The 22200-nt window shown below is 37.0% G+C and overlaps 1 long non-coding RNA gene across 5 annotated transcripts in view; it reads left to right on the forward strand.

Annotated features, from left to right (window-relative positions):
* LOC131028746 (uncharacterized) overlaps positions 1-21922 on the forward strand; it is a 55988-nt gene extending 34066 nt beyond the window's left edge. For 4 of the 5 annotated variants that reach the window (XR_009102649.2, XR_009102647.2, XR_009102651.2 and 1 more), the window contains 5 exons: positions 18385-18908; positions 18997-19209; positions 19310-19685; positions 19787-19848; positions 21558-21922. This is a non-coding gene — a long non-coding RNA (uncharacterized LOC131028746). The remainder of the gene's footprint in view (positions 1-18384; positions 18909-18996; positions 19210-19309; positions 19686-19786; positions 19849-21557) is intronic. The other variant, XR_009102650.2, reaches the window with a different exon arrangement.
* Positions 21923-22200: the final 278 nt, after the last annotated feature.

Genomic DNA, 22200 nt, shown 5'->3' on the forward strand with positions numbered 1-22200 from the left:
TTGTTGAGAGTGGAGATTTTGAAGGCAATTACAAAAATCGCTCTTGACCCTTGCTGAGGGTCCAGAGCGAATTTCCAGGATTCTCTCCTTTATTTGAAGAATTAAGACAAAATCTTGTTTGGATAGGAAGAGGATGTGATGTTTTATGCCTTAGAGGCGATTTGGAGTCCAAAGAATGAAGAAATATGCCTAAAACCAAAAAGTCGCTCCTGACCCTTGTTGAGGGTCCAGGGCGAAAATCACAAAAACTGCATATTTTCTTCAAAATTTTGCTAAGGCAAAGATAGGCTAAGATGAAAGGACCTCCAAAAGCATGATGAATGATGATTTGCCTTTGAAACTTGATGATCTTGGGCTAAAAATGAAAAATCGCTCCTGACCCTCAGAGAGGGTCCAGGGCGAAAATGTTGAAAACTCTCATTTTACCTTGCAACAACAAAGCAAATTTGGATGGAGTGGATAAAGGAAGGTCATTTCCTAGTGGTGAATAAAGTTTCAATGAAAAATGATGGAGGATTGAGTTTAATTTGCAAAAATCGCTCCTGACCCTTATTGAGGGTCTAGGGCGAAAATTTGGAAAGAGATTTTCTTGCTTATTTTGGAGGCCTAAAACATGATCTAGCTTGGTGAGAAAGTGTTTTGATGAGGAAGTGAAGATTTTTAGTCAAAATTGAAAAAATCGCTCCTGACCCTTGCTGAGGGTAAAGGGCGAAAAACATCAAACTTGCACTTTTCTCCCAAATTGGATAGAGCAAAGTCTGGAAGTCAGTGAGAAAGCCTATTTGAAATGTCTTGAAGAGATTTTGAATGTTGAAAAATGCTAATTTTGAGCAGAAAATGAAAAATCGCTCCTGACCCTTGTTGAGGGTCCAGGGCAAAATTTCCTCTAAAGGCATCATTTCCTTCAAAATTGTTGATGAATTAACTCTATAGTGCAAGGAAATGGATTTTGGGAGTGGCCTAGAGGGTTCAATAATCAAGCTGAGGTGGATTCCAGCTAGAAAATGAAAAATCGCTCTCGACCCTTGCTTGAGGGTCCAGGGCGAAATCCACATTTCCACCTATTTTCCTCATGCAAAATGTCAAAATTTGAAGTACAACGCCTTAATTGGATATCAATTTACCTTCCAGGAAATTTTGAAGTCAAGATGTGAAGCATTCAAGGCTAAAATTAGAAAATTGCTCCTGACCCTCAGAGAGGGTCTAGGGCGAAATCATCATGAAGGTTCATTAAGCCTTGTTTTAAAAATTGATATTCTCCAATTTGCATTTGATCGCCAAAATTGCTAATTTTGAGGCATTTGGAAAATTAAAATTGAATCCACATTAAATTAAAAGCATTTTGGCATCTGATAAATTGATTTTAAGCCTTGAGAAAATCGAAATTTTGCTTTGGAGGCATTTAAAATTAATTTTTTATTAAATTAAAATTAAAAATAAAGCGCTCAAGGCACTATTTTGCTTTCATTTTGCCAAGTCGGCCCCCTTTTTTGGGATTTTATTTATTTTTTAACCTCCTTTTTGCCAAGTCGGCCTAGAGGAAGCAAGGGGTGAGCGCTCTATATATTGGAGGAGTTTTGTTTCACATTTCAAATCATTTAATCATTGCCTTAAGTGCGAAATTGGAGAGCTTATTGGAGGTGCGAAATAGAGCTGGTTTGCAGCGAATTTCTTTCAAGTGTTGAAGGCTAGAAGGAAGTGGAGTTTATTCTTTTCAAGCTAGAGGAGGCGCAATTCATCCAAGAGAGGGCTTTGATTTAAACTTTCCCTAGCGAAATCCATTTTTCTTGCATCATTTCTTAGAGTTTAATACTCAAGAGGAGGTATGGCGAAATCATCTTAACATCCTTGGTCAAGACTTGATTTTTTTGGACACCTTTTTTTAGAAAAGTCTAAGTGTTGCATTTTAATTAGGAAATGATAACTCTAGATTTATCATGAAGTTTCCTAATTAAAATCTGAAATCTTCCTTTTGAGTCTTAATTTCTACACTTCAAGATATAATACTTAAGAACTAATTGTGAAATGTTGTGTAGGTGTCAAGATGGCGACTCCAAAGGCAGGAGCATCTACTAGTTGCCCGGCTCTCATCAAGGAAGATCAGAAGAATGACGAATTGGAGACCAGGATTGTGTCCAAATGGAGTAATATCAAAGATACCAACCTGGGAAACTTCAATGTGAAGAAGTTTCGAGAGGTCCCCTACATTGGCAAGCCATCACCTGTTGCGAGGAAGATAATTGAAAGTGGCATCATCAAGGCGGTAGGTTTCCCTCCAGCAGTCAAGTGTCATGAGCTGATGATCGAGTGTGCCCACCACTATGACTCACAATCAAGATCGATCATATCCAAGGAAGGGAACACCTTAGCTTACCTTTCAGAGGAGGCTATAAGTGAGGCTCTTCATCTTCCAGAGCATAAAGATATGATTTACAAAAGTTTAGAAGGAGCCAAGTCAATGTATGAAGATGATCGCGACACCTGTCTGAACCTCATCAACAAGAATTGGTTGCTCAAAAGTCGTCCTCGCTTGAACAAGATTCCCAACACACTGCATAGGATCGACTTCCAGGAGGAGTACAGAGATTTGATAACTTTGCTCAATCGAGTTACAGGGGCTCCTCAAGCCTTCTACTTCGAAAAGTGGATGTTCTTCTTCATTCAAGTGATAGTCCAAGGAAAAGGAATGCTTCATTGGGCTAGAATTATTAGCAATAGTTTGGATGTGCAGTTGAGAAGGCTAAGACCTACCAAGTCGTTCCACATGAGCTCATATGTTATATATGCTTTGATCAGGAGTTTCGAGTATGTAGGGCTACCTCACAGAGGAGTGATCGAAAGAGGACCCGGAGAAGTGAGAGTTTGTGACTCTTATGTTCATCTGCATCATCTGTCTGGAAGTGACTACAAGTTAGTCAATGATACCTTCACGATGAACATCACTAGGATATTGCAAGGTGGAATTCATAATCGACTGTCTCTGGATGCGCAAGAACTTGTGAAGAAGTATGGTGCATGGTTCATCCAGTTTCAAAAGTTTACATACATTAGAGTTCATGGGTGTCCCTCACCTCCCTACATGTTGCCGAGATATCCGACAGACATGGTAGTGCTACTTGAGGTAACTAGGCAATTGGCCGCTTATGCAAAGGTATCCAGACATAAGCATGGAAATGGAGTTCCCATGCTCATCATATTGGGGAATTTAGTTGAGGTATGTCCTAACACTCAAGCCTCGGAAGATGCAGAGAAGGAATTAGCCTTGTATTCATTCACATCCTTTGCCTCACGAGAGAATTTTGATCCTCATGGTTATATGGAGGAGACAGTAGGTAGGAAGTACAGACATGAGTTTCAGGTGGAAGACTTTTGGATGAATCTCTCAAGTGATTTAGAAGTTAAAAGAAAGTTGCATTCCAGACTACCTTTAGATTTCATCAGGAAATCCAAAGTTTATAGAGTAGCTGATCAGACCCAAGATAATGGCAGATACCTCCAGTCGTCCTATGACAAAGAAGATAAAAGAGTGAAGATAGATTGGAACGAGCCTGAGATTTTAGACTTGTGAGCTTTGATGGCTCCGGTTTTATCATGTACTCGCAGATGGGTGGATGTGCAACATCAGAAGTTGAGAGAGTAGAACGTACCAATGACTTTTACTTTGGAGGCAAGGCCAAAGGAAGGAGAAGCAAGCATGAGTGAAGACACTTCTCATCCTAGAGGCACAAAGAGGAAAGAAAGACCTGAGAAAAGAGCTTCTTCCAAGAAGAAGCAAGAGGCCAATCGAGATCGCCCATCAAGCACATCTTCTCGACATGAAAAGAAGGCAAGTCAAGCTAAAGGTCAAGAGAAGATGGTACCTGAGGTTGATGAATCTATGGAATCCATGGTGCAAAATGATAAGCCAGACAAGGGACAAACACCTCAACATTCATCAAGTCAATCTCTCCGAATTGATGAGCTACAAGAAGGTCAGAGAAATGATGATGAAGCGACATCTCCTCTCCGAGAAGATGAGCCACTACCTAAAGAAATACAAGTCAGAGAAACAAGATCTGCCATCCCGGATTGGTTGAAAGAGAGACTGACAAGGGTGATCGTGATTGAAGAGGAAGAAGATGTAATTGATTTGGAGAGCCTTATAGGAAATTCTCAAGAGGTAACGGAAAAGAAGAAGGCCACAAAGATGTCCAAGGTGATAAGAGATGAAACAGGATCCAGGAAATTGCAAATAGCTACACCAGTAGTGGACAAGTATGAAGGTGAAATTCTTGCAGATGAGTATGACTTAGAAACATTTGAGCTTGGTTCACTTACTATTGAACAGGCGATGAATGAGGCAACCGATTCGTTTGAAGCACTTAAGGACAAACTCAAGGAAGAAGTGGAAAAGAATAGGAAGCTTGAGAGAGAGGTCGGTGCTTGGAGAGGCTATTTTAGTCATCTCAATCAGCCCTTGAGACGTTAGGATCCAGCAGTATCTCCTTTACAAGCACTTCCTCTTGAATCAGTCGGTGAAGCAGAAAGGGTCAAAAGCTTGGTTCAACTTATGAGCTCTTGGATTGATAAATCTCACACGGTAGCCATTGAATTTGCAACAAGAATGATGAAGACAATTCATCGAGCTATCCAGGTCCTTGAGATTATCCATAATCTATTGATAACTGTGGCTGCTTTCGCTCACACTAGAGATGTTATCATTCCTGTCCTGCAAGTGATAAGGCAAACACCAAGACGGATCCTGACACAAGAAAAGATAATGGATGGAGGAACTCATAACCTCCTACAGTGGTCAGCTTTGCTCCAGATGAAAGAGGTCTTTTTTGAAGACATCAACACCAAATGCAGTCAAGTTGAAGGTATCATCCATCCAATTCAGGATAAAGTGTTTGAAGTATTGTGTACCATCCTTGGCCGACGGATCGAGATTGAGACAGATGTGGACATCCAAGAGTTGGAAGAAAGAATCAAGGTCATCTTTTGCAAAGAGGAGAATGTCATCACAGATGAGCAACGAGACCTGATGTTCACTACCATGCTCCTGATTGAGAAGATCAAAGAACTCGAACCTGGATGGGAAACAACTCTTCTCATTGCTTTTGATCAGGTCATTCACTTGGAAGGACAAATGAAGAATCTTCCTGAGATTCCTATTGCTGAGATTGAAGGAATTGTGTCCAGATTCGTTGGATATGCTAAGAAAGAGCATAGGACAAGAAACAAAGTTCTAGAAGAAAGGTTGTTATAGGATGATGTGGCATCTTAATTCTCATTGGTCTATGTTTCCTTGACTTTTGTGCTAATTAAATATTTGGCTATGCATTTAATAATGTTCATCTAAAAGGGGGACTTTTTGTAACAAACCCTAATTAGGGTTTAGGTGTCAAAATCTCAGCCATTGATCTTCTTTCGATCTGGGCCGTTCATTGTAATTGAGGATGCTATATATACCCTCACTCATTTTCATTTTGTCATTAGAAAATTAGATGATTAGATATTAGAGAGAGAGATTGGAAGAGCTTAGAGAGAAAGTTATTGTGTAGCAAGATTGAGTAGTGAAGAAAGAATTTTGAACAATTGTTGTCCATTTGGCTTTGAGATCAATAAAATATTGAAGTTATGGTGTTTTATTGCAATTCTTGTGGCTATCTTCATGGTTGTTTATCTTCTTGAATCATTCTCAGTTGAAGTAGTATTTAAGTTTGAAGGACTAAGTGTTGTGCTTGATCTTTGGTGAGATTCATATCCAAACCACTAGCTTCTTACTGATTGTAAGGATGCCTTGTGTGGTCAATTGGAGATATTGAGATTGCTTGAACATTCAATTATCATCGAAATATTGATATGTATCTTTATGATAGTATCCATAATCCTCGATGATTTGAAAACCACTAATCACCTTAGAAGATCGCATCAATTCAAGTAAAGTTGTAATTCCTTGGCAATACTGAAATTGGTAGAATCTTACCAAGCCTAGCCTTCATTGAGTCATTCTTAGGATTAGATTAGAATTCATCTCTTGAAACCCCTATCTTTTGATCTTTTTGAGAATTTGTTAGTGTCAGGAAAATCCTGTTCCTATAGTCGAGTGAGAGCAACACGGACCAGCTTTCTCAGAAAGTGCGTAAGACCCCTTGAAGAAACAACATTTACAACGACCACTGGTGCTTATCCACACGTAGAGATCCTACAACGAAGAACCTTGAAGTCACCCTGATTGATCCTTTTTGTGATATCTTCAGCATTCAGAGGCTTTACTCAAGAGAGGATAAGGTACCCTTTAGGTATTTTATTCTGTGTTTGATAGTGTACAAAATACACGTCAACAAGTATATCAACATGGTCTTGTTTACACTACACTATCGCATGTAAGGAACATTCAATCATTGTACTTGATTCACAAATTGCAACATCAAAATTTCAAAGTATCGTAGAAAGTGGACAATGAAATGCAACGCCTACAAACACTAGCACAATGGAAATTGCAATATAGCCTCCCTTGTACATCATCAAACCATTTCATTATATGTTCATTGAATACACGTAGCTTTGTACTACATGGACAAGAAATAGCCCATGATCAAGATTTGCTTAGTGCAACTATACTTACAATACTAGACACATACTAGACAGATCACTTTACGATAGCTCTACAGTGCCAATTGTAACCCACAAAATTTCCAAATTGCTACTACATAGTACACAATATGTTCAGCGACTGATCACAATTGCTAGCACAACTTAAAAACTTGTTCAATGTTTACAGGTATGCAATAACAAAGTGTTGAAACAATGTAGCTTCGGTAAGATAAATGATTGAATGAGAGATAAATGAAGTCTCTCATTCAATCATCTATCCTATCGATAAATCTACATGCTAATGGTAGACATCATAATCATCTTTATAAGCAATTCTATCATCGATCGAGATATGATCGTATTTGCTATGCATTGATTTCATTTATATGTTGTGATTGTAATCGGTTCTGCATATCTATTCTAGTTGTCATATGACAACACTAATTACATCATATTCATCTTTATAAGCATTTCTATCATCGATCGAGATATGATTGTATTTGCTATGCAGTGATTGTATGTGCTAGAACCCATTACAATCACAACATATAAATGAAATCACTGCATAGCAAATACAATCATATCTCGATCGATGATAGAAATGCTTATAAAGATGATTATGATGTAATTAGTGTTGTCATATGACAACTAGAATAGATATGCAGAACCGATTACAATCACAACATATAAATGAAATCACTGCATAGCAAATACGATCATATCGAGTGTTGTCATATGACAACTACAATAGTTATTGTATTAACATATTTTTGCTCTTATACCGATCCATAATCGGGTTGCATTTACCATCAATTACCATGAAATAGCATTAAGAATAAACCGATTAGTGATCGGTTAATGATAACTAAAATTGCATCAGAAACTAACCGATTCATTATCGATTACAATGATAATCAAACCACATTAAATCACAAAGCGATTGGCATCGATTATCATTTGTTATGTATCGGCATTTATATTAACCGATAGTTATCGGTTTGCATTATGAAGAGGCACCACTCTTGATCAAGATATGTCTTGATCGGACATGTGACATGTCCGGTCAAGGCATACCTTGATCTTACAAGGCAATGCCTATATATATGTGCCGGGAAGAATGCTGGAGAAGTGTTGAAATCAATAAATATTATCTACAGCCACCTACAAACAAAGAAGTTTCAGTTCATAATCAGAAATAACTAGAGATCATACGTTAATAGCATTGAATATTGTCTAAGGAATTAAAAGAAAGACAAAATCCTTAACATTCCACTTTTGAACATAAATTTGAATACTTTTACATGGTATCAGAGCAAGGTTGATCGAACCTAAGGCATTCAAATTTGAGAAGTTCAAATCGAGGATATAGACATCACATTTCCATGGCTAACGCTATCAGATTTGAGGATAGACTTGAAGGAGGCGACAATTTCTCAGCATGGAAATTCAGAATTAAGATGATTCTAAAAGAGAATAAAGTTGAATCATTTGTAAGAGTTGAATCTAAAGAACCTGAGAATGAACCTGACCAATCGACACGGATCGAGGGAAATGAAAAAGCCATGAAGATCATAGTTGATGGAGTGAGAAATCACATTATGCCAATAATAACAAAGCATGAGACTGCCTACCATATGTTCAAAGCACTTGAAAGTGCATTCGAGATAAACAACGCAAGTAGAACCCTGGCTCTAAAAAGGGAAATAAATCATATAAGTATGAACAAAGAAGAGTCAATCAATGCATACTTTATGCGGATATCAGTCCTAAGGAATGAACTGACAACACTTGAATATGAGATCCAGAGCAAAGAGCTAACGCTCATTGCTCTAGATGGGTTGCCTAGTACATGGGAAACATTCGTCCAAGGCATTAGTGCAAAGGCTAAATATCCGAAATTTGATAGGCTAAGAGTAGATTGTCTTCAAGAGGAGTCAAGGTTAAATAAGAAGGGGATCAAGCAAAAGAACATAGATGAAGATCTCCATGTTCTAAATACCAACTTGTTGACGTGTATTTTGTACACTATCAAACACAGAATAAAATACCCAAGGGTACCTTATCCTCTCTTGAGTAAAGCCTCTGAATGCTGAAGATATCGCAAAAAGGATCAATCAGGGTGACTTCAAGGTTCTTCACTGTAGGATCTCTACGTGTGGATAAGCTCTCTGTGGTATGATGTGATTTTGCTGGAATCACAAGGGGACTTACACTTGATGACTGAACGTCTGATTTGCTTTGAATATTGCTGGAACACAAGATTTTACTAGCTTTGATTTGAAAAAAGGAAAAAAGACGAGGGCGAGGAGAGGATCTAATCCTAATACTAAGAATGTAGGAGCAATGAATGATCTTTGATGAAATTCTAACTAAGTCTTGTTTTGACATCACAGGACCATCTCCACAAGGTTAGTGCGATCTTCGAAGGAAAGCTTTATGATGTTCAAATCATCACTGCAGGCATAGACACCATCAGGCTGATGCATATCAATGAAGAAGCGACAATTGAAGTTAAGCTTAAGCTGAATGATTCCAGTTGACTACACAAGGCAAGTCTGCAATCAACAAACTGCTAGTAGTATGGATATACGAATTCCACCATCAATTAAGCACATTTCTTCCACTCATCTAATAACATGAAATCAAATATGAGAAGTATAGAGACCATTTAAATTGTTGAATCAACCCATAAATTTCACCATTTCTTCAATGAAGTTTTACAAGTCTTTTACAACAACATCTTGGCAACAATCTTTGCCTTCTCTCTCTACTCTACTCTAATTGCTATTCTATCAACTGACTTATTCACTATTCTAACTATTCACTCCCTACCTTCTAACGGCTTTCTAACTCTCTAACTGCCTTTACAAAAATGAAGAGTCGGGGCTTATATAGTGCCCACAATACAATTCGATGGCTAAGATCAATTTGAGATCAATGGCCAAGATTCAATAATGAAAACCCTAATTAGGGTTTGTTACAACCATTACATAACATTTAATGCTTGACCAATGATAAAATTGTACTAATTGGGCACATGTCTTCTCTGGAAAATTCGACCAATGGATAGCTAGGGTAGGTACATCGAAGTTTGTGCCACCTCCCATGAGTTAGGTACATTGAATCTGGACATGCTGAGGTGGACCACACCAACTGGAGAAGTGATGACTAGGATGCCACCTCGTCTGACACTTGTAATTTGGTGGATATTCAACTTGACGTTGCTGAGAAGCTAGCTTTAATTAACTCTTCGGAAACTATCTGCTTCCTCAATGAACCCTTGCTCTAACTTCTTTTGTCTTTGATGTGCAGGATGATGATGTACCTCGCCTTGGAATGCTGGATTGGAAGAGGTTAGTCATGATGATGCTTGACCGAAGAAGGCTGTCCTTGTTGATGCTAGATTGGAGGAGGCCGCCCTTATCCTTGCTTGATTGTCTTTGATGAGAACCTGCCGACTTGTAGATCCTCTGGGCTTTGGAGTCACCATCTTGATACCTACACAACATTTCAAAATTAGTAATATATCTTGAAGTCTAGAAATTAAACTTAAAAGGAAGATTTAAGATTTTAATTAGGAAACTTCATGATAAATCTAGAGTTATCATTTCCGAATTAACCATGCAATACTTAGACTTTTCTAAAAAAAGTGCTCAAAAATCAAACCATGAACATGGATGCTAGGATAGTTTCGCCATACCTCCTCTTGAGTATTAAATTCTAAGAAATGATGCAAAAAAATGGATTTTGCTAGGCAAAATTTAAATCAAAATTCTCCCTTGGATGAATTGGGCCTTCTCTAAATTCAAAAGAATAGACTCCACCCTCTTTGATCTTCAACACTTAGTAGAAATTCGCTCCACTCTAGCTAGATTTCGCTCCTCCAAATTGCACTTCAACCTCTGGATTTTGCTCCTCAAATAGCTCTCCAATTTCGCACTTAGGAAAGGATGAATGAATGATTAAACTTGAACAAAGCATCACCCATATATAGAGCGCTCACCTTGATTCCCTCCAAGGCCGACTTGCCAAAAGGGAAATGAATGTAAAATAAAATCCTCCTCAAAAGAAGGCCGACTTGCTTGTAAAAGCAAATAAATGTATTTGAGCGCTCAACTTGTAAATTTTTAATTTATTTAAATTAATTTTAATACCTCTAAGATGCTTATTTTGATTATTTCAAGGTACAAAATTAATTTATCAAATTAAAATGCCTTTAATTTAATGCAAATTTGATTTAATCTTTCCAAAGGCTTCGAAGTGAGCAATTTTGAGGATTTAAGGAATATCAACGCTCAATAATGTAAAAATGAAGGATATCACCAATTTCGCCCTGGACCTTCAGTGAAGGTCAAGAGTGATTTTTCAATCTTGCTCTTAATCCTTCTTCTTTTGGATTCCAAATTGCTTCCAAGACATAAAATATCATCTCTTCTTCCTATCCACACAAGATTTGGTCTCAATTCCTCAAACAAAGGAGAGGATCTTGAAAAATCGCTATGGGCCCTCTTTGAGGGTCAGGAGCGACTTTTGATTTTAAGCTTGATTATCCACCATTTTTCATTGAAACTTCATTCATCACTTGGCAATGTCCTTCCTTAATCCACTCCAATCAAATTCGTTTAGTTGTTGGAAGGTAAAATGAGGATTTTCAACAATATCGCTATGGGCCCTCTCTGAGGGTCTGGAGCGATTTTTCACTGTGGGCCTTCAGTGAGGGTCAGGAGCGATTTTTCATTTTCTGACCAAAATCATCAAGTTTCAAAGGCAAAATAATATTCATCATGCTTTTGGAGGTTTCTTCTCCTTATCCTAACCTTGCCTTAGCACCATTTTGAAGAAAACATGCATTTTTTGAAAATCTCGCTTTGGACCTTCAGTGAGGGTCAGGAGCGACTTTTTGGTTTTAGGCAAATTCCTTTATCTTTTAATCTTCAAATCACCTCCAAGGCATAACACATCACGTTCTCCTCCTGTCCAAGCAAGATTTTATCTCAATTCTTCAAACCAAGGAGAGAAAATTGAAAAATCGCTATGGGCCCTCTCTGAGGGTTTGGAGCGATTTTTGTAATTGCCTTCAAAATATTGATTCTCAACGATTTCTTTTCACTTCAAGGATTTTCAAACATCGTTTCAAACCCATGCCTAACCTTAGCTTTCCTCAAACTTGGATGAAAAGTTCCCATTTTAGGTTTCTCACTGTGGGCCCTCTCTGAGGGTCCGGAGCGATTTTTCGCTGTGGGCCTTCAGTGAGGGTCAGGAGCGACTTTTTCATTTTGGGTTGATTTCTTCTTGTGTTGATCCTCCAAATTATATTCAATGGATAGAACATGCTTTCCTTCATCCCTTCCAATCATAAAATCACTTTGATCTTGTAAGAATAATGCATATTTGAAAATCTCACTGTGGACCCTCTCTGAGGGTCAAGAGCGATTTTTGCTACCTCGACCAAAATGTTTCACTTTTCATCTAAAAATCACTTTGCCAAGGGAGATATCGTCTTGTTCTTTGCTATGAATAAAAATTCATGTCCAAGAAAGGTCCAAAAATGTGCACACAAAGAAAATCGTTGTGGGCCCTCTCTGAGGGTCAGGAGCGATTTTTCCTTTCCTAGGCAAAACTCCTTCAATTTATCATCTTTGATCAAGTCTGGATATGTCATTATGCTCATTTCATCCATCCCCATGCCTTTGACATCTTAAATCGACCAAATAAGGCTAGCAATGACCCTTATAAGATTTCTCGCTGTGGGCCCTCTCTGAGGGTCGGGAGCGATTTTTCTGTTTTTAACAAAGTCCTTCATCATTTCTAGTCAAAACTTCTTCAGGCGGGTGGAGAAAGTCATTTATTTTCCATTTATGATCAAAACTTGGTCTCTTTTCATTGCAAAATGAAGGAAATCAAAATCTCGCCCTAGGCCCTCTCTGAGGGTCAGGAGCGATTTTTCATGTTTTGCTCAAATTTAGCATTTTTCAACCTCCAAAATCTCTTCAAGACATTTCAACTAGGTCCCCTCACTGACTTGCAAACTTAGCTTTGTCAAATTTTAGGGAAAAGGTGTGTTTTTGGTGTTTTTCGCTCTGGGCCCTCAGCAAGGGTCAGGAGTGAGATTCGCTTTGGACCTCCAGCAAGGGTCAGGAGCAAAATTTGACTTTTTGAACTCTCTGTCAGGTTAATTTTATGGAATATAACATTTAAGTATAAGAGTTCTTATACTTTAAGTTATATTCCATATATACTTTCAGGATGTTTGAGAGTGGTTTCAGACCTCCAGGAGTTATATTGCAAAATCTAGTTTTTGGAGGTTTTTCAGTTTCCAGACTTAGTCAAATTTCAGGATCAGGATTTTCAGACTTAGCCAAATTTCAGGATCAGGACATTCCAGACTTCAGCACTTACCAACTTGACCTCACTCAAGCAGAACCTGCTATCCAGGTGATCCCCTTGGCGACACTCAAAATGCAAAGGCTAACTGACAAAACCCTAGAAGACGTAGAAAACAAACCCTAAAAAAGCAAAAAAAACAGGGGTCCCCATTTGCAATGGGGCAATGTGTGAAATGGTCACAACACAACTCCAACAAGAAAAGCAAGAAGAAACATTTCAAGAAGAGAAAGAACCGACATGAGAAAAGGTCATCTAAGAAAGACAACTTTCACATTTAGTGGTTTAGGTGTGATCAATATGGACACTATGCATCAAGATGTCCGGATAGAATCAAACAACAAGCTACATTTGCAAAAGTGAAAAGGGAAGAATATGACTTCGAGAAGCATGTATTCTACTCTGCCTTCTCTAGCCAAGTATCCAATAAATCTAATACCTGGATCATTAACAATGGGTCTTCAAGACACATCACTGGGTATAGAGAATTATTGGATTCCATGTTAGAAGAAACTGATGAAGAAGTAACCATTGGTGATGACTCTGCACATCCAGTGAAAGGCATCGGTACCTGCACCATTAAGCTGAAGACAGACATGTCTCTCCAACTCACTGGAGTCCTATTCGTTCCTGGCATCAAGAGGAACTTAATCTCCATATCTGCACTTGAAGATGATGGGTACAGAATAATCTTCATGAATGGTAAAGTTCTAGTATGGCCACAAAACTCTTCCATCATGAAGGCTATAACCCTAGGACATAGAAAAGGCTATTTGTACGAGGTATGTACTGAATCTAACCTAGCTTTACTTCATGAGATTGCAGATTCTAATGAAATTTGGCATAGAAGATTAGGTCATTTAAACTTTCGTGCTTTATGTTCAATGGAAAAATTAGTAATTGGTTTGCCCAAGTTAAAACAATACCAATCGGGTACATGTAAGGGGTGTGCCCTAGGCAAAAATACTAAGAGTTCCTTTCAGAATAGTTCTAGGAAAATGAGCAATGTTTTGGAACTAGTTCATTCTGACCTATGTGGGCCAATGTCTGTACCATCATTAGGAGGGTTCCTTTATTATGTAATATTCACTAATGACTTCTCGAGGAAGACCTGGATCCTACTTCCTTAAACGTAAAGAATCTAAAGAGATTCTCAAGAGATTTAAGGAATTCAAATCCCTCTCTGAAAACTCTTTCGGAAAGAAAATAAAAGTCCTAAGAATTGATAATGGGAGGGAATATACCTCAGACATCTTTAGGGAATTTTGTAAAGACGTTGGGATTAAGAGGGAGTTCACTGTTCCTTACAACCCCCAACAAAATGGGGTTGCTTAAAGGAAAAATAGAACCATTGTAGAAGCAGCCAAAGCCATGCTCCTTGATCAAAACTTAGAAACTCACCTTTGGGCAGAAACTTCCAACATTGATGTTTACATACAAAATAGATGTCCTCATTCCCACATTGAAGACAAGACCCTTGAAGAAGTCTTCATCGGGATAAAGCCAAATATCACCCACTTTAGAATATTTGGCTGCCCTATTTACTTTGACATACCTAAAGAGAAAAGGACAAAACTAGAACCCTCTGGAAGAAAAGGAATCTTTGTTGGATATAGCGAAACCTCTAAAGCTTACAAAATTTTTGTACTTGGACATAGCAATATTGAACTTAGTAGAGATGTTATATTTGAAGAAGACAGCCTTCAAAAGGGCTAAATACTCTATTGAGTCTGAAATTTATGCTCCATCTTCAGACCTAGAAGACGATCCCACTCCTGAGATTTAGAGGGAGTGTTCAGAAGAAAATGAAGTACAGATTCCTCCCCAAGAAATCCCTAAGAAAAGACCTCTATTGGCTCACAAAACAATGGAGGATGCAAGGGACTTTGCAGCTCCTTTAGGGACTTTTAGAGAAAGTAAGAGGCCCCGAAGATTTTCTAGCTATGTAGCCCTTACGAGTGATCTCTTCAAATCAGAACCCTCTAGTGTACCAGAAGCTCTTAAACATCAAGTTTGGAAAGATGCAATGTTTGAAGAATATGCATCCATACTTAACAATGATGTGTGGGAAATTGTTCCTAAGCCAAAAGGGAAATCCGTTGTTTCATCCAAGTGGCTGTTCAAAATCAAACATGCCGGATGGTGGCATAGAGAAACACAAAGCCAGATTTGTTGCCCGGTGATTCTCACAGAAAGAAGGGATAGACTATGATGAAACATTTGCTCCAGTTGCTAGGTACACCTCAGTCAGAGCAGTATTGGCCATTGCAGCAACCAAAGGTTGGAAAGTCCATCAGATAGATGTCAAAACTGCTTTCTTGAATGGTAAAATTGAGGAGGAAGTCTACTTAGAACAGCCAGAAGGGTTTGAGATCCACAATGCAGAGACACGTGTGCAGATGAAAGAAAGCCCTATATGGTTTAAAACAGGCTCCCAGGGCCTGGTAGGAAAGAATTGACAGCTATCTTCTTGGATTGGGATTCTCAAAGAATGATGCAGATCCGAATCTATACTTCAAGAAAGTCAAAGGTGATATGCTGATATTGATCTTATATGTTGATGATCTTCTGATTACAGGAGAAGATCACCTTATTGGACAATGTAAGAAAGACCTTGAAAATGAGTTTGATATGAAGGATTTAGGCCTTCTACATTACTTTCTTGGATTGGAAGTTTGGCAAAACTCTGACAGTATTGTGCTTAATCAAGGAAAATACACCTTAGACATATTGAAGAGATTTGGTATGATGAACTGCAGAGCCATGTCTTCTCCTATGGAAACTAATCTTCACAAACTGAAGGAGGCAGCAACAGATTCCCCATTGGTAGATCCCACTCTCTACAGACAGATGATTGGATCGTTAATGTACTTGGTCAATACTAGACCTGATATCTGTTATCCAGTAAATGCCTTGAGCTAGTTCATGTGTGAACCTAAGGAGATACATCTTATGGCTGTGAAACATATTATGAGATACCTTCAAGGTACTCTTAACTATGGACTCAAGTATGAGAAAGTTGATTTGGATCTTCATGGGTTCACTGATTCAGATTGGGCTGGAAGTGTGACTGACAGGAAAAGCACTTCAGGAAGCTACTTCAGTTTGGGTACAACCATGATATCTTGGATTAGCAGGAAGCAATCTTCAATAGCTCAGAGTTCTATAGAGGCCGAATATATCGCAGCCTCCATGGCTGCACGAGAAGCTGTATGGCTTAGAAAACTACTTGTGGAATTATTCGGTGAGCCACTGAAGCCTACTATAATTCATTGTGATAACCAGAGTTGTATAAAACTCTCCGCGAACCCTGTATTTCATGATAGATCCAAACACATAGAGATTCCTTACCACTATGTGAGAGATATGGTGGATAGGAATGTGATTCAATTGCAGTATATCAGTACAGGAGACTAGACAACAGACATACTGACCAAGCCTCTATCCAGAGTAAAAGTTGAACACTTCAGGAAAGGACTTGGTATGATTGAATTGTAATTTGCTTTATAATCTGTACTAATATATAAGATGTTTAATGTGTAAACTTCTTTTGTCGTGTTATGACTTTATGGGCTCCTCCCCCTGTGTCCATTTCTAAGAGGTGACGAATTTTTAGATAATGAACACTTGTACTGAACATTACAAGGTGACGATCGTGTAATGTTGATATCATGCTGACTTGATATCATCTTGACTCATGGATGTGCCATGATATGTTATGGTAGACATTATGTGACGTAATGTTAGTGCACATACCATAACCTGGATATAAGAGAATTCAATATTCTCAAATTATTTTATATCCAAGGTATCGCGTGTTATGCGATACTGATATCACATGCTATGTGATATCTCTATATCACGAGATGATGTGATATATTTCTGTATCACGTGTTATGTGATACATCATGTCACGAGCATATGTGACTTGATCTTTTGTATTATGAGGTCATGTAATACATTCTATTATGAGAAATGTGATGCTATATAATTAGATGATTATTTCAATGCTTACATAGATCTCCATTTATCTTCCCTAGCTAAGAGGGTGTGTTGAAACAATGTAACTTCGGTAAGATAAATGATTGAATGAGAGATAAATGATGTCTCTCATTCAATCATCTATCCTATCGATAAATCTACATGCTAATGGTAGACATCATAATCATCTTTATAAGCATTTCTATCATTGATCGAGATATGATTGTATTTGCTATGCAGTGATTTCATTTATATGCTGTGATTGTAATCGGTTCTGCATATCTATTCTAGTTGTCATATGACAACACTAATTAATAATTAGTGTTGTCATATGATAACTACAATAGTTATCATATTAACATATTTTTTTCTCTTATACCGATCCATAATCAGGTTGCATTTACCATCGATTACCATGAAATAACATTAAGAATAAACTGATTAGTGATCGGTTAATGATAACTAAAATTGCATTAGAAACTAACTGATTCATTATCGGTTACAATGATAATCAAAGTGCATTAAATCACAAACCGATTGGCATCGATTATCATTTCTTATGTATCGTCATTTATATTAACCGATAGTTATCGGTTTGCATTATGAAGAGGCACCACCCTTGATCAAGACATGTCTCGATCGGACATGTCATGAGACAGACATGTCCGGTCAAGGCATGCCTTGATCTTACAAGGCAATGCCTATATATATGTGCCGTGAAGAATGCTGGAGAAATATCGAAATCAATAAATATTATCTACTGCCACCTGCAAACAAAGAAGTTTCAGTTCATAATCAGAAATAACTAGATAGCATTGAATATTGGCTAAGGAATTAAAAGAAAGACAAAATCCTTAACATTCCACTTTTGAACATAAATTTGAATACTTTTACAAAAAGACACATTTTAACATTGCTTTTGTTTGTTCTCAATTTTTAAATACTATTTGCTATGATTGCAGATTGACCAAAACAAAATAGTGTTCATTTTGTTGCAGACCATAGCTCTTGCACAAGCCAAAATCGAAGACACAATGTTTGAGCACAACTTGCCATAAAAAAAATGCACAGATCATGAAAATATGTACAACCATTACAGACTTCCCTTTTATTTATAGCAAGATATGTCTGTTTTCTATTGTATCTTGCCATTATTGATGCTAAATAACCTAACCCATTGCTTTGCAGTTCACAAGTAGACTCTCATCAAGATAACCCACCAGACAATGCAAGCTGCTCAAATGATAATCAAGAATAAAAAAGGCACGTATCTTCCTCAAATTCCAGAAATACATATCTTATTTTTAAAAAAATATATCAATTCTTCTCGATTCCTTATATTACTATTATTCTTCCAATTCTTCTTATATCTACATTCTAATTTTACACACACAAACTCTCCCAATACTCTAAATATCAAATTATTTCACTTGATCACAGGTCAAAGTTGGCAATACCTCATGCATCAAGCATAATTGAAATCTGTATGACACAATCTGTTGCTGCTTCCGAAGGTGATGTACTGGTCACAAATGGCCTTGCTATTAAAAACAACACAGGCAGCAGACCAAAACCACCAATTGCACATGTCGATCTCATTGATAGCCACGGACAAATGACTATAGCAGTCAACATCAACAATAAACTAATAGACATTTTTGCCCCAATTATTCCTTGGTGCAAGTGTGCATTTAAAGGAATTCACTGTAAAGAAAAAAAGCCAATATGAAAGAGGAGATGCTGATTATTGTCTACAACTGACTGCTAAAACAATGATTGAAAGTATTGATAAAGTATGCAAGCAACAAAAGCTAACACCTGACACAACCATATCACAACTAATCCACTCAACGGATAGCTATTCGTTTGGAACAGTAGGTGTACTTGTAACAGCTCACAAACAAGAGCCAACCGAATTTCAAGTCCAAGTTAAAGATGGAGAATTACCATCTGATACAGCCACTGTAAGATAGTTTTTGATACCACAGTCTAATTCATATGCATCCTATAATTAGTTAAGCATGCTCGCTAACATATTTCTGTCTTTTGCAGCTGACAGTTCCAAAAATTCATACCAATTCCTATGCAACCCTGGAAAAACTCCTCACTCCAACAAAATCAAAGTTTCTTCTACTTAAAAATGTCATTCGCAATGGCACTAGAGGAGCAAGTAACATAAAATCAAGTTTGTCCACCTTCATTGGTGAATTGAATGACGAATGTACCAAATCTTCTCTGCAAACACTTGGTTCATCAAATACCCAGGTAACCAACATACTCAATACTAAAAACAATACAATTATTATGATTCACTAAATTCATCAAGCATTTAACAAGTTTACTAAAATATTTTTTCAAATGGCAGGTTGCTGGAATCTTGAGGACAAAAATGTCTATCTACCACCATTTCAACCACTTTGCAACATATGCCATCACATAGTCTCTACGGCTCACATTTCTACCAACAACATATCCCACTGCACAACATGTGCATCAACGACAACTTTTTCATACCAACCCTTTTGCAATGCACAATTGAGACTAAAAATGCAAATATTGACTGCAACTTACACAACAAACTTTTGCAATATAACTTTCTTGAACTTACAAAGATACCATTTGAACATTATGAGGAAGGCACTTCTAGACTAATCTACCTGATGTGAAAGTTTGACATCCAAGGAACATTGACACTTGCCATGGACAATTCCATCATTGCCATTGCAAAAGAGGCCAGCAGTGTAATTTTCTTAAAACCACTCTTTTATATACTTACAATTTACAAACATAATTATTCATAACTAATACTGATATTGAATTCATTGTTTTGTGCAAATTGCAGAGTCTATAAAAGAAGTCTGCGTTTTCCAAGAAAATTTTGGTCCACTACACTGTACTCTTAAGGTAACACTATCTTTGCCAAACACAATTTCTCTTCTCACTGTTAACTGTCATGTCCATCATTTCAAATGTGTGAACCTTAAATATCTCCAGTTCATTTTATTCACCATTTTCTGTTCAACAGTATAGATTTAAATGAATTTTGAATGACAAAATTTATTTGTTTTGATCTTCATATGGTGCAGTTCCAAATGCACATTTAATAGTAATTACTAGTTTTTACATTTCCTTGTTTTTCCTAGGCTTATGCAGTGAATAGAAGAACATTATTGTGTGGAATGTATGCTATATGTCTGAAGAAAAACAAAGCAGAAGAGTTGCTATGGCAACACTAGGATACAATAAGTTTGCGGTTAAAAAACAAAGGTTGACAAATTTTGTATTTTTTGTGTGCGGGCAATTAGTGAATAGCAACTGCTTGTTTATCTTTCATGCAATCAAACATTTTGTATAGTTTGAAATGTATATGAATACATGGTATTGTGAATGCATCTCCATTCATCTCTGTTATTATTCTCTTTAGTTTTTGTTCTTGTCCCCTGCCTCTCTCTTTCACAGCATGAAAGGACATGGCAAGGGAACGTGTTGTTGGTTTTTTCACATGGTTCATGTGGGTTGCCTATGCTTAAGGATATACCTGTATCCTTCTGGAAAACATAACTTTCTTTCTATTTTCTTCTGCGTCTCATAATTCCAGAAAGCTTTCTAAGATTCCTTGCAGATTTGCGACGGAAATTTTTTCTGGAGAATCTAATTTCCCATATTGGTTTAAATATTTGCATCAGGGCTTCTAAGTAAGCATTGATGCTTGTTTAAGAATACGTGTTCCAATTCTTTCTTGAAAATGTTTCTAGCTTACATTTCTTTTGAACATTTGTTTAAGTCCTGTCAAGCATCGGAGGATTACATAAATTTTCTGTTCTAGTCTTTTAAAATAGATTAAATTCTCACCTTTGTTTTCTATGGTTTTCTGCTTTACGACTTTGCAGTTTACACACTGTTATTCTCTTAGCAGAGATGCTTATGGCTACTGCAAACCAGATTACTTCAGTTTGCTTGTCCATCCAATGAATAAAACCAAGAAGCCAATAACAACATTAACTGGTGCTTCCCTAACCCATAATTATCAACACAGCTCCACATGTTTGTATCTTCATATAATGATAACATTTGATATGTCCATCCGTCATTCATAAGTTCAGTACACCGTGGCTATTACAGATTTGATTCTTAATACAAAACTAGAAGAAGCCAAGCTTAACACCTATTGTAATGTTTGTATGCGAGTCATGTACAATGTTTGAAGACTATTTAATAATAACTTTTCTGCACAAGTTCAATAGCAATTTAATTTAAATTACAGGTACTTGCTTCTTATGTATCTGAATTCAAGTTTAGTTTTGTAAAGGAATCAAGAATTCAGAGCTTGATCTTTGAATGTATTTAAATCGACTACAGATTGTTTTTGATTGAATTTTTTAATTTTAATTTTAATCGAATTGTTAGTAATAATATTTTGAGGCACTGATCACTTTATCTTAATTTGATCCCAACTAATAGGAGGATACTTTAATTGTATTTACTAGTTGTCAATTAAATGTCGTTCCTATTTTTTTTAATTCTGTTTTTCTGTTTTTGGATTTTTCCTCATCATTTCCTTACACTACTCTCAAACTTCTATAATTAACATTTTAATTTTCTTCATTCTACAGGTTCGTAAAAGAGAAGTTGAAAACAAGCAAAAGTTGGTTCAACTACCGGATAGCTCAAAATACTATTCACATACCTATAATTTTCAAAGAAACATCGATCTTATTTTTGTTTTGTAAATAACTAGTTAAATATCTTTCACAACAAACATTCGATATTATCCTTACTTTTTGTAAATGCAAATTTTGTGCACTCTTCAGATACATTCATAACACATTGTATTAGACATCATACTTTCCAAACTTTCACTTTACTCTAGTTTTGAAAAGTTGTTCTTAGAGCACTGCAACCACTTATCATTTTTGCAACGAATTTCACTTGTAAACTGTTTTTGAAATTATATTATATGGAAAGAAAAAGTTTATCATGTTTCTGTGTCGTGTACTTGAAATGTATATTTGTTCACTCTTAACATTTATTGTGTTTGGCTAATGAAAATGTTTAAATTAGTCAATTGTTTTTACAAATGCTATAAAGTTTTACTATCTACCTACTGCAATGCTTCATTCCTCTCATTACTTGCACAAGGCAGGGACTCCTGCTATAGCAAAGCTCTTGTTTTTTATGCAAATAACTACATAGAGGTTTGCTTCCAGTTTCAGTTGTGCTACATTAGCAATGAGATCCAGTTGGATGCAACCATGT

Source organism: Cryptomeria japonica, chromosome 7 (assembly GCF_030272615.1).
Source record: "Cryptomeria japonica chromosome 7, Sugi_1.0, whole genome shotgun sequence".
Taxonomy (NCBI): domain Eukaryota; kingdom Viridiplantae; phylum Streptophyta; class Pinopsida; order Cupressales; family Cupressaceae; genus Cryptomeria; species Cryptomeria japonica.